This window comes from Anser brachyrhynchus (genome assembly GCF_964034855.1).
Source record: "Anser brachyrhynchus genome assembly, chromosome: 4".
Lineage (NCBI taxonomy): Eukaryota > Metazoa > Chordata > Aves > Anseriformes > Anatidae > Anser > Anser brachyrhynchus.
This window is the reverse complement of record NC_137698.1, coordinates 11,048,290-11,066,013: the sequence shown is the minus strand read 5'-3', so window position 1 is coordinate 11,066,013 and position 17,724 is coordinate 11,048,290. Positions and strand designations below refer to the sequence as shown.

The following is a 17,724-nucleotide window of genomic DNA, read 5'->3' as shown; positions in this document are numbered from 1 at the left end:
TCACCTTATATCGCCAATCACACAATGTTAAAGTGTATGTCAGCAGCATTATGGACCTTCACACCACTAAATGAGTTTGTTTATTGAGCATGGAAGGAAATGTTCCTGTGCCTTGCCAGTGGTGTTCAAATTTATGCTTTTCAGCGTGCAGGATTCCCCACACAGATGAAGAATTTTCACCAAAGTTGGTGTCATACTGGGCACAGGCTGGCCCAATGCTTAGAGTTGTTTTCCAGTAAAAGGCTTTCCAACATTCCGAAAAGGGAGGAATCAGTTTTTCTTAAATCTTTGTCCCAATTAAATTCAAGAAACTTGGGATTTTACTTTCTCTCTGACAACATTAACATCATTTATTATTATTTAATCCTTACCAGTTTTTAAAGCAAAAACGACTGGATAAAGAACTGTGGTAAAGACAGATGCAAATGGGCTTGCATTATATTAAGACTGATTGTTGTAGATTTAGAGCAGTGAACTGTTAGATTGTTAGGTCTTTTTCTGGATCTGCTCTATATTAAAAACAATAAATTTACTTTTGCTTTTTTTTTTTCTTTCATTGCATATACTTAAACTGAGAGTTCATAAAAGAAGATTTCCTGCAAATAAGTTTTATAACTTCCCTATTATGGGCTGATGTAGCTGTTCCTTACTTGAACAGTTGTATCAATGTTATTTACTCTGGAAAAATGTTGTTTTAAATACTAAGGTATCTAACTCTCACCATTTTCCACAACACTCAACATAGTCAGCTTACAACATTTGAATAAATGGTTCAGAAAGCTTGGGTATAACACAATTGCATAATTATGCTTTGGTTACTTGGCAATTTAAAACTATTTTCTTCCAATTTGGAATTACAGCTTTTATTGGCAGATTTGGAAACAAGAGTAAGCTGCATGTCCTCAAAATATTTGCTTCTGTTTCAAGCTTTTAATGGTTTCTCGACTGAAAAATAAAATGCAATTTTAGTAAGAAGAATTTTTTCCAATTTAAATTACTTTTTTTTTTTTAATTATAAGAACAGGCTATTTCTAGTATTTTTTGGAAAGGAGAAATCCAATGAAATTGACTGAGTATTCCTGCCCCCCGCCCCCCATTTATTTATTCTGTTTGCATCCAAGTAAAATTAGTCGTTTTTTTTTTTCTCCATCCTTTCTGCTAAATGAAGACTGAGGAGATAAATTGAGTAACATTTGTATGCTTTCATTTTAATAGATTAAGTTACAAATCTTCAATAAAGAGCCAAATTCTTTGCTGCACGTTTAATACCTAGATTACATTTTCAAAATTGTAACATACGTGTGTAGGCATATCCACATATGTAAGCTTATTTGATCAGGTCCTTCCTTTCTGGATATTGTACTGGTTGCAGGAGATTCAACTTGAGTTTTTGTTGCCAGGGCAATCCCCTTTCTCTTGTCCCGTTAACCTGTTCAGTCAGATACATCTGTATGTTATATACAGATATATAAGATCTAAAGGTCTAAGGCGTAGCGCTCTCTTTCAGAAACAGTAGCCCTGTTCCTGCTGTTTCTTCAGTAGAGGCTGGAGTCTGTTTGGAGGCCCTATGTTGTCTCCTTAAAATTTTGTCTTAAGACAGCTCAGACGAGTTGGCAACTTGTATTGGCATGAGTTAGACATTAATCATAGAATCACAGAATGGTTTGGGTTGGAAGGGACCTTAAAGATCACCTAATTCCAAGTCCCCTGCCAGGGGCAGGGACACCCTCCGCTAGACCAGATTGCTCAGAGTCCCATCCAACTTGGCCTTAAATACTTTCAGGGATGGGGCATCCACAACTTCTCTGGGCAACCTGTTCCTGTGCCTCACCGCCCTCATAGTAAAATGTCTTCTGAGTGTCTAATCTAAATCTACCTTTTATAGATTACACAGCAATATGAGTTGAGACCTTCCAGGATGAATCCCATGATATAATTCTGGATGATTCCAAGTTGATCACTTCTTACATTTTCTACTGTCCTAGAGACTTTCTCTCCTCCCGATATACCTGGTGGCAGTTTCTCCCAGGTATCATTCAGTAAGCCTGTCAGCCATAATTGCTTCTCACTTGCATCTTTTGGGAACAAAAATTAATATTGCCCTTCTCTTTTTCCATTGCCATTCTTAAGAGAAAGACATTCAGGTGACATTTATAAGAGCTAAGGTGTAGTTACAGTAGTTTTAAGGTCTATGAGTCCTGTGAGATCAGCTCTATAAAGATGATAAGCCACAAATAGTTGCTTTGAACTATAAGGGGCTGCTAGATGAAATATGATAGAAAATCAGTGAAATGATTTCACAGACTATATCAGAGTTCATGAAAGTTTCTTCTTACCTTATTCAATGCTTTAGAGTTTTTATGACAGTCAATTTTCACTCCAGAATTATTCTTTTCCTCCAACATCATGTAGCTTCGGAAGGCTTATGCTCTCAGTTTCAATACGCTGTCTGTAGATGTGAAATGATTGATATTAGCAAAATAGCTTGAAAACTTTAATTCACAGAACTTCCAGATCAAATTCAAATGTTTATTTCTGTCTTTATTAAGAAAGAAATAACCTAAGCATGGAAATACACGAAAACTAAGCTTAATTTACTTTATGGCACATAAATTTCTAAATGCCACAATCTTTCTCCCTGTATTTCTTTGACTTCAGATGCATTCCTGACCCAGCTCATCAGGAATTACGTTTCTTTGCTGTACCAGTTAATTCATTGCTCTGAGACGTACACTCGCTTTTATGACTTACCTTTTTGTTGGAGTTTCACAGGACCTCCATTCAGATGCATTTACACTGCCAGAAAGCTCTATTACTGCAACTCAGGGGGTGGTTTGATAGTGGTAAATTAAGAACAGTTGTGTATCACAGGAGGTACAAATACCTTTTTTGTGATCAGGTGTAGTTGCCTAATGTGATGGTAATTACTTGACTCAAGACAGTAAAAAAAATCCCTTCTAACACCACTTTTGGCTGACTCAATATTTTCTCTTTATTGTAAAGTTTCTCTGCTCCCTGAATATTTTATTTTTTTATTAAACTATAAAATTATATTAACCTAAACAATACATGACACAAGAAACTAAATTGGATTAATGTGTGAAGCCTATTAATAGCTCTGGACTGAGAGCAGACCCAGTGGTAATCGATTGCTTTGGGATAATATTAAGTTTGTGACTGACTCTAAATCATACCATGTGGTGTTTCAACTGCTGGAGCTACTGAAGTGGTGTTGAATATGGCATCCTTTACAGCAATGAAAGTGTGCAGCTTCTTTTGATGATTTCAACATGCTGTGACAACAATATATCAGAAGGCCCTAGTCAGGAGATGGTTTTCTTTTCAAGGTTTTGATATTCTTTTTCCCTATTTTATTTCTATTAATATTTGTCACTCCTAGTTTCTTACTGTTAGCTTCTCTGTCTAGCGCAAATGATAATTTGATCTAATTTTCTCAGACAGGCTAGTTTTTAGGACTAGTTTGTAAGGGTTTATATGCAGCTTTCACAGACTTCTTCTGAACGTGGATTGGACATGTTGATTAAATATAAACTTTAATTTTTTGTTTGCAAAAGAAATATTGCATTTTTTGATTTATACTTAGTTCTTACAAGGTCAGAGAGATAATAAGTAGACTTAAAGAATTCAGTGTGTATAAGGAGGTAATTTTTCACAAGTTTTGTGGAATTAATGACCAACTTACTGAATCTTTGTTGTTTACTCTGGAACTTTGCTTGCTTTTATTTTGCTTGTATGTATACCTAAGGTCTGTCACAAAATCTGTGAGCTTTAGGTAAGATTTTACTAACAAATGCATTCCATACTAGTATATTAAGTAAGAAAGAATTCATTTTTCTAAAAATGTGTTGGAGAAAGTATAGCTATAATGTAATTTATTAAATGTAAAAACTAACAGTTATTACTTACACATGTAATTTTCACGTGCCTCTATTGGCATAATTATCATCTGTTTTCTTGTAACTATCTGATAAATACTAATAATTCTAAAATTTTGATTAAAATTAATATTTACTGTTTTTTATATTTAACTCATAGCTTCTCTGTTTAACAAATGATGATTAACAGTAGTTCAACTTCTGAAAAAGAAAGTTTGAGAGCCTCCTGTCTCTTAGCATTCCATCATCCATCTTCCACAGTTGCATACCCATGCCCTCCCTATCTTGCTCTTTGATTTCTTCTAAACCACAGTTTGTGGGTATCTGTGATGTGGGTTACTTAGGAGTAATTATTATTATTGTTATTTTCAAGTATTTGTATTTTTAAAGGAGCTCAGTAGTGTTATATACAAGTATAATGTATCATGGGTGTGTCTGCGTTGTGTGGTGTCTATATCTTATTTGTTTTGCTATTTGATTCTAAGTGTTTGATTTGATAAGTGTTGGAAGAGACATAGATGTGGAAGATTTCACAGCTTTGCTCAGACTGTAGTTGCCAAAATATACTTTACAAAACTATATTGTCTACCCCTAAATTCTGCTGGCTAGTGTAGGAGGACATAGCTCCTCCTATATAAGTATTGTAACTCTTCTGTGTTCTGGGTGATTTATTTTTGTCAAAAGTCCAGAAATTCTCTTCATGTTCCCTTTTTCACCCAATCTTTTCTATCACCTACAAATGCAATTTTCAGTAGGAAAAAAAAAAGGGGGGGGGGGTATATGTGTTTGGTCGAGATGGGTTCATGTAAAATGTACAAAATGGAACAAAAAAAACTTGTTTTTTTTTTTTTTCCTCCCCTAGTACTCTTTCCCTTTGAAACCAGAATAATTTGTGCACGGTTTTATCTAATAAAGTAAAATGAGCCTTTAAGTCATTACTAATGACCGTGAGACACTGCGGGGTTAATCTTATATTCTCGAAGTTTTCTAATGAGCATAAAAAGCACATTTTTTGAGAGACTGTTTGCCTAATAAAGATTAATGGCTTTGGTGAGGAGTACAATACATTGTCTGCTTTTGCAATCAACCATAGCACGACGTTATGCCCATCAGACAGCTGGTTTGAATATACATGACGTAACATATTTTTGAGAATTCAGAAACAACCCCAATCTGCAACTCATGGGAATAAATTCAGTAATCAGTACCTCATATGAAGAGGTTTTGAAATAAACCATTGTGTTCATTGTATCTTAAAATTGTATTCCAGTTTAACAATATTGTTCTCTTGCTTGTTGAAAATAAAAGCAAAATTCAGGGGAATGTTAATGTAATAATTATCAGACACTGTAAAAAAAATAGAATATTTTAATGTTTTTTTTTTTAAGAGGTACAATAACACAACACAAAGTTTAATTTATTTATTTTTCTCTGTAAATCTCACTGTAAGTCAAAGAATGCACAGGAGAACTACCATGAGCCTCCTGTGCTTGTTATTTCATCTTATACCTCTTCAGTTTGTTCATATACTATTCCAAATTCTACACTTTTCTTGTATGCCAGCAGATTAAATGTTAGCTCATGAGACAAGAAAATTTCTGAACTCCTCCCTTTGGGGACAAGTATCCCTGAGTGAGCGTTTGCTAACTTAGCTCATGCTCTCTGCAGTATAAACTCCAGTTTTAAGGTCTGGGGATGGCCAGGTTGATCGTTATGCAATTCACTGAATTCAACCAGATTTCATAGGATAGTTACTTGGAAGTTAGCCTAGTCTTCAATAGCTCTGAAGACTCCAGTTCTGAATTAAAAAAACAGGGAGGTTATCAGGGGCAGGAATGTTCATTTGGTGGTTGATCCTTGTCAGGAATTGTGACTGAAGGCAGATGATCTCTGTTCATTCCCTCTAAGGGATTTCCTAACTTCTTTAATTTTCTTGCTCCCAAGCCTACCAGGATTTCTTCTCTTAAAACATCTTCAAAACTTCGGGCTAATAAAACTTCTAAAAAAAAAATCCTAATAAAAGTATTCAGACTAATAAATGATAGTCTGTGCCTCAAAACTGAAGTGCAAAAGGAAGACCAGGAGAAGTGATGCTATACTTTTAATCTAATTTCTAATTGATGAGGTGAATTAAATTAAAACTCAGCATCTCTTGTATGTGATCGGTTTGTTATAGGCTATGAAGGTTAAAAATATTAGGCACTCATAAAGAGCCTGTGCTAGAAATCTTCGAGGAAGTTTCGCAAGTCTGCGTACAGACTTCTGTCATCTTATATATTTGAGATGAAATACATGTTTGATAAATTGGGAAATATTTTTTTTAAAACAATAAAAAGATTGTAATTGATAAGGAAAAGAGCAAGAACAAAAAAGGGAAAGACAGTCATAGCAGCAAACACACAGAAAATACAGGACAGAAGTGAAAGAAAGTAGCCAAAAGCGTATGAAAGTAATTTTTACATTTCCTAGAGATGTTTCTCTTGTCATTTGAAGCTTAAAATTCATGAAACAAGAGATGTGTGAAAGTTACGCTCTGTAGGATGGCAGTACAAAACGTATATTGGAGTGGAAGTCTCTTTCACAAAGAGATTTACTTACAAACCGGATAGTGAGCTGCCCTGGTATGCAGAGTGGTATTTTAGGTTACCTGGGTAAATCCTGCACTAGGACTATATTAACATTGTGTCTCACTGTTCAAATATACCTTCTGGCACTGATCCTGTGAACTCTGTGCCTTGTGTTCAATAACATACATTAAGTATTTCATTGAATTACAACTTTGTCAGGTTTAATTTAAGTCTATACATACAGTTTGAAATAGGAAATCCGTGAACATTATGATGAAAGCCTTAATTAGAAACACAGAGGGAAGTATGTATGGTATTTATTAAATATCTGTTGGGTGCATCCTTAATTCAGGAGAGATAATGGCAAAGTCTTACTGTGTTCAGTAGGGCCAGGCTTCTAAAAACATTTGAGTTAAATTATTGGCTTGTGTTCAATGAAATGGATTTTTGTGTGTCTGTTTGAGTTTATGCATGTATATAATCTATATTTATTAACTGATATATGCAAAGTGCATATGAATTTCTGTTATAGTATCTTTTAGTGTCACAGAAATGTATTTTGATCCTTTCCATACATCTTTCCATAAAAATTTCCAAAATTTCCTGGATTTCTTAGATATCTACCACTGTTCCTGAAACAAGAGCCTAATGCCAGGCCAACAGCCAGCCAGGAAAATTTGCATGAGAATTATTCCCACAAAAGTGTTGATGTTGCTTAATCCACTAGACATAAACTACTGTCAGAAAATCCCTCCACCTGTATGGACAAAAAAAAAAAAAAAAAAGGAAAAAAAAAGACCAAATTAGCAACTTTTTTCTTCTTTTTTTCTCCAAGGTTGGAATTATTATTATTATATTTCATTTATTATTACAGAAGATACTGCAGTCTCCTTGCAGCAGGTACTGTCTTTGTGTGTGCTGTGATCAGCCACACTAGCCTTTTACTTGACACACTGCCAACATGGCTTTATGAATTAAGCCATCTTTTCAATATAGTATTTGTACTATTCAATGGTATTACACCTGAGTACGTTACTGTTGAAATTGCTTAAGAAGCAAATTTGAGGGGGAAAAAAATTGAGAGGCTATATGGTCTGAACCTAGAAGAAGTTTAAACTATATCACTGAGAGAACATTTTACTAAAAACGTACAAGTAATATCTCCTGGGGAGGACTTGTTGGCATATGTAAGTACAGACGGTGATTTGGGATCTCCCCCTGGCCCTTGCCACAAGTCTTTGGTTAGCTGCTGTTAAAATGAGATTTAAAGAATTTGCAGTTTGCTAAATATATATATATAAATATATATATATATATATAAATATTATATATGTATATATATATATATATAAAGGAAGGAAAAAAAAAGAAATATTTACCTTTGTCAATTAGTTGACCTAGGCAAATGCTATTTCATAAAGGAATTTTTTATTACTTTTATGTTAAGGGTAGGGTTGCAATTAAATTCGTTGGAAGGTTTTTTTTTCACTGTTCATTCATCTGTCATATGAAGGTAATAAATATTAAGAGATGTAAGATGCATTGGGCTACAATAGCATAGAGTAATATATTGTGCCCTTTTTAAATTTTAGAGGCTTTTTGGGCCTTGGTGCTTCACAGGTTCATGTTGAACAAAAGGATGAACATTCAATTGAAAAGCTAATCTGGATGCGAATGAGTATGACTTCAGTACCCCTTTAAAGGTGGTGGGAAATAAGTGATTCTTTAGTAATATTGAAGTTACCCACACAGAAAAACAAAACGCAATATGAAAGTGAAATAGAAGCAAGAAAACCCATTATGACCAACTAGTAAAGGAGATGGGAAAAATATTTGGAAGTAATGGCATGCAGAATAGAGCTTATTCTGACATACCATATTAAACAGTGCTTTGCCTGAAGTAGAAATGATAAATCATCCCGTATTTATGAAATAATAGTAGATGTGCTTGAAATGGCTAGAAAGAGTGGGAGGTTTAAATAGACTTTGTGCTGCTTGTGCTGAGGAAAGTTCAATGCTGTAATGGATTATGTAAATAAAGTAATATAGATAGTGTTTCAATAGGGAGGTGACGAAGTCTAATAATTGTAAAATGCTGTCAATTTTTTTTGCAAAAAGACAAGTTCGCAAAGTAATTCTACTTTGTTTCATAAATATACTGGGTCTTGAGGTGAGATAGTTGTGCAGATTGTGCTTATATCAACTGAGGTGCAAAGAAGCAGTAAAATTCATACCCTCATTTTTATTTTAGCAGCGTACATTAACACTATCAAGATTTTAGTCCTTATGGAAGAAATATTTACAAAAGTAATATTTGTAAAAATATTACAAAAATATTTGTAAATGCAAGGAGTGAAGAAATTATTATTGTATAGTAATAAATTGAGACCGATTACCTCATCAAAATAGTATTTTTAGACAAATCAATTTTCACTTAACAGCTCTCAGAGAACTGTTATTACACGTCTGCTTACTGAGCAGTCTTGTGCAATGTGAGCAAATCTGCATTCTTGTGCAGCACTCTTCTCAAAAATATGATACAGATCTTGTTTTTTGCTCCAGTGAATGAGCCAGACCAGGTCAATGTTGATGGTTAATGTTAAACTTGTGTTTATTAAGTTGTGTCAGAGCACAGCTTTGCATGCATGCAGGGAAACCATGCATCTCTGTGGAATGGTTACATACATATATCTTTGGTGTAGTTTTGTACCTGTGAGATATATGTGTGTGTGGAGAAGCCATGGAAAGTGCACGGTACTTTATCCCAACATTCCCTAAATGATGAAGTCTTTTGGGTTCCTATTTGCTTGCCACAGTTTTCAAAATCCATGTAACACCCTAGGCTGCTGAGGGCTTAATGATCTCCTGCTACTTGTGCTATTAGGCAGTTCCAGCCGGATTCATTTGCAGATTCCAGTACTCTTTGCTGAGGAGTAAGCCCTGGGGGCTTTAGTTGCACTGCAAGAAATTAAAGCTATAGCTTTGTAGTTGTGCTTGTCAGTTTGTTTTCTTTTATCTAAATAGTCAGGGTCAGACCACAAGTACAGACTAGAACAGAAACTTCCCAGTTTATTTGGGTGAGACCAAATACAAATTCGAGTCAGTGGCTTGAAGGGAATTTGCCAAAATTGCACATGAGATCTGTTATAAACTATTGAAGTCATTGCTGTTGAAAAGGTCTGTAGCCTTTTGCAGAGGTCAGTGAGGGCTACAAGCACTGAACGCATTTGGATTCAATCAAAATTTCTTAATAAATATGTCACAGAGAGAAGGAAACCATGAGAAGAAAGAATTTCCCTATTTTCTTCTTGAAAATATCTGTCTAACTAAACATCAGTAGGATGACACACCTACTGTATATATTTCTACTTCTTATCTAGAAATAAGGTCATATTCTTATGAAACATGAGAGGGATTTAGTCATATAAATAAATCAAAGCACACAAATAATTTTCATTGAAAAGTCTTAGCTATAGCTTGTAAGTTAAGAAATAGTTTTCCTGTTTCTTTTTCATACTTTGTTCTCTACTTCATGAAAACAAAATAGCAAAGTCTTTCATAAATTAAACCATTTGGAGACTTTTTTCCTGCGTACATACAAGATTACTGAATATTGATGAAATTTTATATTAGAGGTTACAACCTCAAAATACAGCACAATTTCCTTCTAGATCAAAAACCTGACAACCAATCTGCTTTTCTTCCAGTTTACAGATTATTGTTTTATTTTGTTTCTACTCATGCTGATATAAAACCCTGATGTGTTGATTTTCACTCTTACTGTATTTTACAAAATAAGGCAAGGCCAACCGTACAAATAATGAAAATGTCCATTCTGATCATATAGTAATGATATTTAATAATTCATAAATTCTCCTAGCAGGCTGGGATCAGCAGGTCATGATGTCTGACCTCTTCTGAAAAATAAGCACAAGAATTTCTTTCAGGAAGTCTTTCTCTAGGAATATTACAGCTATGAAATAATATGTCACTCATAATATAATATAATATACGAATTTGCTACTTCAACCCAGATGGATCAGATCACTTTTCTTTATGTAATGAATGTGAAATAGGTAAAAATTTATTCCAAGTATTAGGAAGCTTGGACCTTATTTGGGGTAAAATGCGCGCTGTGAAGGGCTTGAGCATACTTAGCAATATAATTAGCATACTAAGGGAGAAAGTGCTAGGAGAGGTTGCAGATCACTAGTAATGGTGTCAAGGGTTAAAATTTCTCAAGGACTTTTTAGTAACAATTCTAGTTTCAGGAGTATCTTACACACCTTCTAATTCTCTCTCATCATCTAATTGTTTTAAATTATAGAATATAGTACTTAATTACTTAAGACACCTTCTAAAGTTTACCTGTCATTTCTTAGACTATTCTCTAGGAGTTTTGAAGATTACAGGTGGTCAGATCCTATATTTTGTGTGCTTCTAAAAGAAAAGGATACAGAACAAAAGTGCTTTTTGTAATAATTTTACTATAGCGGTTCTAGCACAGGAGATTGCCCTCTCCCCTGCTTTTCACCATTTCATGGAGCAAGACACTCTTCCAACTTTCTTTCATTTAGATAGACCACCAGAAAAAATAGTTAGAAATATATTTATTTATTTATTTATGAATACCGTGAATAGCGCAACCTCAATACATACAGAGCTTTATTATTATTACTTTTTCTGGGCTGTGCCTTATACATTTAGCAAATGTTCTCTCATGCTATGTATTCCTGTCTCATCTGAGCCTTGCTTTATCCCATTTCCCACCTATGCCAAAGCAAAGGCTGCAGAACACACCTTTTGGAGTTCTGTGGCTGAATGTCTGCTGTGGATCAAGTGTTCTTTGAATTTGAGTCTGAGGTGGACTATCTAATCTAATCTTGGGGGTATCACATAACTATTGGTTCATAAAAAATATTTTACTTAACTTTCAGCATGAGTTTCAGCTGCACACGTAATTTGCACATAGTAATGTGTTTCAAACCTTAAGACGACTAAAATAATATTTCCTTGTTTAGAGTATTACAAATATACAAGAAAGAGATGGATTTCTGATGAATTTCTAGTTTTGCTTGTGTTAGGAAGATAACTTCAGGCTTCACAATACTATAAACATTTTTGTGACTGATAAATGTATGAGGTGTTGCAACAAGATTAATTACCTAAAAATATAGCACTATATGCTTGTTTTTGGACTGTTTGGTCTCTGTTGATGTCAGTATAACCTCTATTCAAGTTTTGAACTTTTTCCCTAAGAAGCACTGTTTGGACCTTGATATTAAGATCCTAAACATAAATATGTTATTTTTTGTAGGTGATTAAATCCAAAGAAAACATGAATTTCTAGAAAATAAAAAATAAACAAGAGAAGCAAACAAAAAGCACTTTTGTCTATATTTCTGTAACTACTTCCCAGATTCTGTCATTGTGTGAATGCAGTACTGAATCAGTTACCTGCTTTGGTTGCCTCATTGTGTAAGCATACTTTAGAAAATTCTTGGCTACTCTCATTTACTCTTTCTTTTCCCTTTGTCTCCAAAACCAAGGACTTTGCAGCATAGGCTCCCTTCCACCTGTGTCAGTGACTGAATTTTGAAACAACTCTTTCATGCTCATGTTTTTTCAAAAATGCTGCTACCAGCTAGAACTTACTCACTGATATGCTGATACATGCCTTGGAAATACGGGAAGTAGCAAGAACGGTTGAGGTATGCTTCCATTCAAGTCTGGAAACTAGTTTTGCATTATATGATTATTGACAGGTATTTTAGAGGCAGTAAGGGGATTAGGCATTTGGCTCCAGATGAAAACAGCAGAAGCTGGTACAGAATCCTGGAATATCAGAGCCTATGTGAATTCTACTTTGTTAGTATGTTTTGAGTTGCTATTGTCAGTCAGACTGTTATCTTACTCTATTGTCTTCTTCATCTTAACAATTTTTCTTTGATTATTTATGAAATTACTATTTTCATACCTGTTGCTGTTCTCCAATACATTGTATTCCTGTCTTTTTAAACTTCAGCTAATTTCTACCTCTTAAAGTCTGTATTTGTGACAAATAACATGGTTGAGTTTATGTACTGCAAACATAAAAGTGCAAAAATGTACTTATATAAATATCTTAGAACAGGGGCTTAGCTTTTACCAGAAATGATCTCATAAGTAGCCTGTACTTTTCTTGATGGATGCTAGGTTTCACATTGGGATATGATTATATGAACAAGATAACCAATTGTCTCACATAAAAGCAAACATTCACTTTAAAATATACATATTTACCTGAAATCTGCCTGAGGCTTTTTCCTGAAGAGAACTGGAATACATAACAAAGTAGTGATGTGTTCATGCATTTGAGTAGCCTTATCTTCTCTAGCGTCAAGTACTTTTTCCTTGTTGTTATTCCTCTGGTGGTATACATGCACTGAACTGTAATCTCATTGATTCAACAACTATTTTTTTACCTGTATGGTTCCATGTACACTTTTGTGTATTAAAAGCCATGTATGCCTAAAAGTACAGAAGTAATACAATCTGTTCTGCCACACAGGTTTTAAAAGGGATAACGTTACACTGCCTGTCGCCTGTCACCTTTGTGAAGTATTGTTCTGCCAGTAGCCATTGATTTTTGTGAATCATTTGGGGCTTATGGAGAGTAGTGAGTTGGAAAATGTCAAGACACCAATCATAAAGTGTTATGTTGTAGTTCTGTTCACAACTAGTAATCATTTTTACTAATAAAACATTTTTACTGTGTACTCTTATACTGCTGTCAACTGTCGAAAGGCCTGACTATAGAACATCATCTGAACATAGACTGGGCACACTGTATCAACAAGTCTACGCCTGTTTTCAACTAGCCCATATAGCCAAAGAAATGGTTGTGATTTTCCTTTTTGAAAGGACTTAGGCTATAAATATGCATTTAAACATGCTGATGAAAATCTGGAAGCATGTGAGGGAAAAAAATGGAAAAGGTAAGGGATTTCAGTGGGTAACACAAATTTGAATTCTGGTGGTATTGTTACTACTTATATCCCAGCAATGAGAGTTTTCAGAGTACAGTGCTAAAGCATCATTAGTTCAGAAAAAAAGAAACCAAGAAACCACAATAGTAATGTAAATGATGATAATTTTTAGGGAGAGATAAGGGAATCTAGTTTGCATTTTCATGTTAACTAGTGTACATTTTTCTTTTTATCTTTTTATTTTTTTGCTTGGTATGTCTATCGTGTAAATAGAGTGATAGTTAAAACAGTATTTTAGGTATTTTAGGCCACTCCTCAATGCTTTTTCCCTCTGTAAAGGCTTTAGTATCAAGTAGTAGTATCAAGTTGTATCAAGTTATTAGGCTTGAGTCCTTAATGAGACAATGTTCCAGTGGCAAAATCCCTGCAGCAAGACCGAACGGTATCTCACTTAACTGTAGTTACCTCATCAACTTTTATAGAGTTGCAAAAGCAGATTGGTCCATTTATCTTCATAGATCTCTAGACACCATTAAATTGGGCTTGATTGTTATTTTTTAAATGAATGTAGTGATAAGTAGAAACACAGATTTTTTTTTATTTTTTTTTTTCAGAATCCTTCAGCTAGTAAGTTCTAAGAAGCATCTGTATTGGCAATCCTAATGATGTGTAGTGTCATACTCTGTATTTGATAGGAAATGCTACTATAATTTCTAATTTCCCTTTCACTGTTCCCAAAAGACAAAAAGCAAGGACTCAGAAGAGTAGAAGAGTAGTGAGTTTAATAAAACAAGATTACTCAAATTAATATTAGCTTTGTAGTTTGTATGTGTTTAAGACCGTACAATAGAGAAAATAATAATGATAAAAAGCATATAAGTTGTTTGTTATCGTTAATTCTTTTAAACATTTTTTTTTTTAAGCCTGTTGTTATTAGTCTGTAGTTGAGGAAGATGTATTGTTCCGTCTTTGAGAACAAGGACTTGGTGTCTAAAGGTACTGTGAACGTGAAGAAGACAAGAGGGAGAGGTATTTGGCAATTCATTCAGAGGGGAGATGGAATACATCTGTGATGGAAAGAATTAGTTGATGGTAAGGGTTTTCTAAATGCTGAAAATAACTCTCTTACAAGCATTACACTTTTACATTATTTTCTGAATGTATTTTAAAATCTTTTTTGGAACATGACAATTCATTTAGTAGATGTCATTTTTAAGGTTCAAAAAGCTTGGCATATAAAATTCAGCTTGGACTGGAAAATCTAGAGCAGCTTTTCTGGCAGATGCTCCCAGCAACATCACGGAAAACTTCCATACTATAGGTGATGAGGTTTTAACACAGTTGTCTTAGTGCTAGATTAATTTGTAGACACTATCATCTAGTCATTTGGCATTATGGCAAGTTGAGAAAGAAGGAATTAAGTTCATGTGAACAAGTATATACATTTTAACAAAAGGATCTAAGTTTGAGCAGATACAGCATGAACCTACTTACCTACTTTTGCAGCAGCAATCTAGGTTGTTTTCTTGACAAGGACATAGAGTTCTATTTTATTTATTTATTTATTTATTTTACATTGTGAAAGTCTTGAGAGAAGACTATGCATTAACCATTGAATCAGTGATAATGTTCAGGTTAAATGTGCTGTTTGGTTTTCATGGAAAGTTCCTGCCAGTAGTGGAAACAGAAGGCAAAGGTTATGTACCTCATTCTCAAACCAGACTTCTCAGAGACTATGGACAAGCCAGTTCTTCTGTACACATCTTCTTCAGGAATGTTAGGAAGAATGAAAATACCTGCTCATGGTCTTTAAAAGAAAAATGCTTATTTAATAAGATATTTAGGTTTCACTTAACCTTTCCCACTGATTTCTGGAGTCCTTAATTGTTGATATCACGATAGTATACCATTTGTCTTAGTGCTGTTATCTGTCACATAATAATGCTTATCAAGTGGGAGCCTTTTTTTGCCTGGGATGTAACTTCTTGAAGATTTACTCTTTGACTTTTTCTATGCTCCTGGAAAGCAAATACATGATCTCTGCAACTGCTGTCATTTGGAAATGATGACTTGCAATTCTTTCAGTCTGAGGACATTTTTTTGTTGTTGTTCTTTTACTATAACAGGTCATTCACAGAGCTCCTTATCAGAGATTACAACCTAGCTGTGCTAGTATGAAATAAGTGTAAAAGATTAAGATAGAGCACTTCATCTAAAGAGTTTGCAACAAGGAGGATATATGCTGGGACTGTAGCTTGGGCAGGTGTTCCTGGGCTAGCTTCAAACCACTCAGCTCAGTGACCTGTCTGGCTACCACACCTGGGGTCTCACACTGGGAGTAGGAAATATACCTCCCATATTAGTTCCACCTGGTGTTGTGTGCATGGTCCATTTTCTTTTTAACACTGATTTCTCCAGTTCATTCTGTTAAAGATAGTTCCCTAGGTATTTACTCAGTTTTGGTGTTTTGCAGCCCGTGCTAAGCTCTGTATTTACCTTGTCTAAAACTTGACATACATATACATAACCAAGATTTCATTTCTGTGAAGTAATTTCCTGTTAAAACCTTTGTGTTAGTTGCATAGTTTTACTGTGATGTATTAATGCCATGTTGCTTCTAAGACAAGTAGTTTTTTCAGACTAGAGTGAAATGAATGGATTTGTTCTAAGTCGGCGTGCATGACAAAGGATACAAAATGAATTGCAGTCTCTTTTGGTTTTGAACTGTGAAGTCTAGAGATGTTTGAACAGTATTTGTTAAACATTTTAGGAAAAACATTGCATACTCTATTGCAAATATATTGCTGATATTTTTCAGAGTTTAAGGATATTTAACACCACTTACATTTGGGTGCATACTATTTTGTAGAGTCATGCAGAACATAGAAGAGAGCTATTGCTTTTCTACAGAATTGAAAAACCACCCACAGACCTGAATAGATTGGATTTATGTAATAAATAGTAGGAATAGTATTTATGATACCAGAGTCGGAAAAAAAAATGTATAGGAAGAAATCCATTCTGTTAATCAAATTCAGACAGTGACTGGGGAGATGTATATACCTGAATATTTTTACAGAATGTAAATAGGACTTTCAGGCACTTCTAGCATTCACAAAATCTTTGTCAAATTTGTGGTGCTCAAGTTTATGCCTCTGGGCATGCTCAAAACCAGTTAGTTTTGACAGGAATTGCTCTACATCTGGCTTGTTTTTCATTTCCTTTGAGGTTCACTGAATTGACATTGCCCTGACTTCCTTACCTGTGGAACCAGCTGTTATGAAGATGCTAGATGTGTTCTTTCAGAGAGTCACTGACAAAATACTAAGGAGCAGTTTCAGTAGATTCTTTCTTACTACCATCTCTTTAAACTTGACAGATGTATTTCTAACAGTTTCTTTATTCAGTGTTCTGGTAGTCAGATAATATTTCCATTTGTACATACTGGTTTTCTGCTGGACAAAAGGCCATAACTGACCTGACAGAAAACTTTGGAAAAGATGAATCACGGGCTTCTGCCCTATCCAGGCAGTCAATGCTGTAGAAGCTAGCCTAGGAAACCTCCATTTCAGTCCTTCTGGCATAGTGAACGTGAAACCTGACATCCAAGGAGAACTCCTTGACTTAAGTCAGTGTTGTGAGAATATTTCATTCCCATCTGTTCAAGCTCTTCTGTTTAAAATGGTCAGAAAATCAGTGGAGCATTCAACACTTCCTGAAAGATTCCCTGTAGCTTTGTGGTTGAATCATGAAGGAGAGTAAAAACATGTAGGTCAAAACTGTCAGGCTGTGGAGGGATGGCAGAGGGACTTCAAAATGTTCTATGTAAGTTCTTACAATTAGGCTTTGGAACAGAGGCATAGCACCTCATGGATTACTCTGTCAGCTGATATGTGCAAGTATTTCATGTTCCTCTAATGATTTAAAGTGTTTTCTACCTTAGCATGAATTTCACAAAAGAAGCTATCTAAATGAGTGTCTTCCAGATAGGAAGAGCTGATTTTTGTTGTTACCGTGATATGTGCAGCTTAGGATCGCCATCTGTACTCTTTTGCTACCTCACATAAATTATCAGTTGTTTAATTTAGTATTTTTCTCAGGTCATTTGTTTCCACATACGGAGGTAGCAGCTTTACCAGTAGATAATAGAAAGTTATTAACTTGTTTCCTCTTACATTCCCACAACCACATGCTACTATTTCTTACAATAACCTTGGCTCCAGTAATGTGTCCCTTTGTGGGATCTTTGTAGTATGTTGTGTAATTATCCTGTGACTACAAAATGAATGTAGA

At 34.7% G+C, this 17,724-nt stretch overlaps 1 protein-coding gene and 1 long non-coding RNA gene across 11 annotated transcripts in view; one reads left to right on the top strand and one right to left on the bottom strand.

Annotated features, from left to right (window-relative positions):
* CCSER1 (coiled-coil serine rich protein 1) overlaps positions 1-17,724 on the top strand; it is a 735,108-nt gene that overhangs the window by 282,514 nt on the left and 434,870 nt on the right. The window lies entirely within an intron of this gene.
* Positions 1,183-3,243, bottom strand: LOC308194121. Its single transcript, XR_013950289.1, has 3 exons — positions 2,752-3,243; positions 2,337-2,449; positions 1,183-1,429 (listed from the first exon to the last, which is right to left on the bottom strand). It is a non-coding gene; the product is annotated as an uncharacterized lncRNA (long non-coding RNA).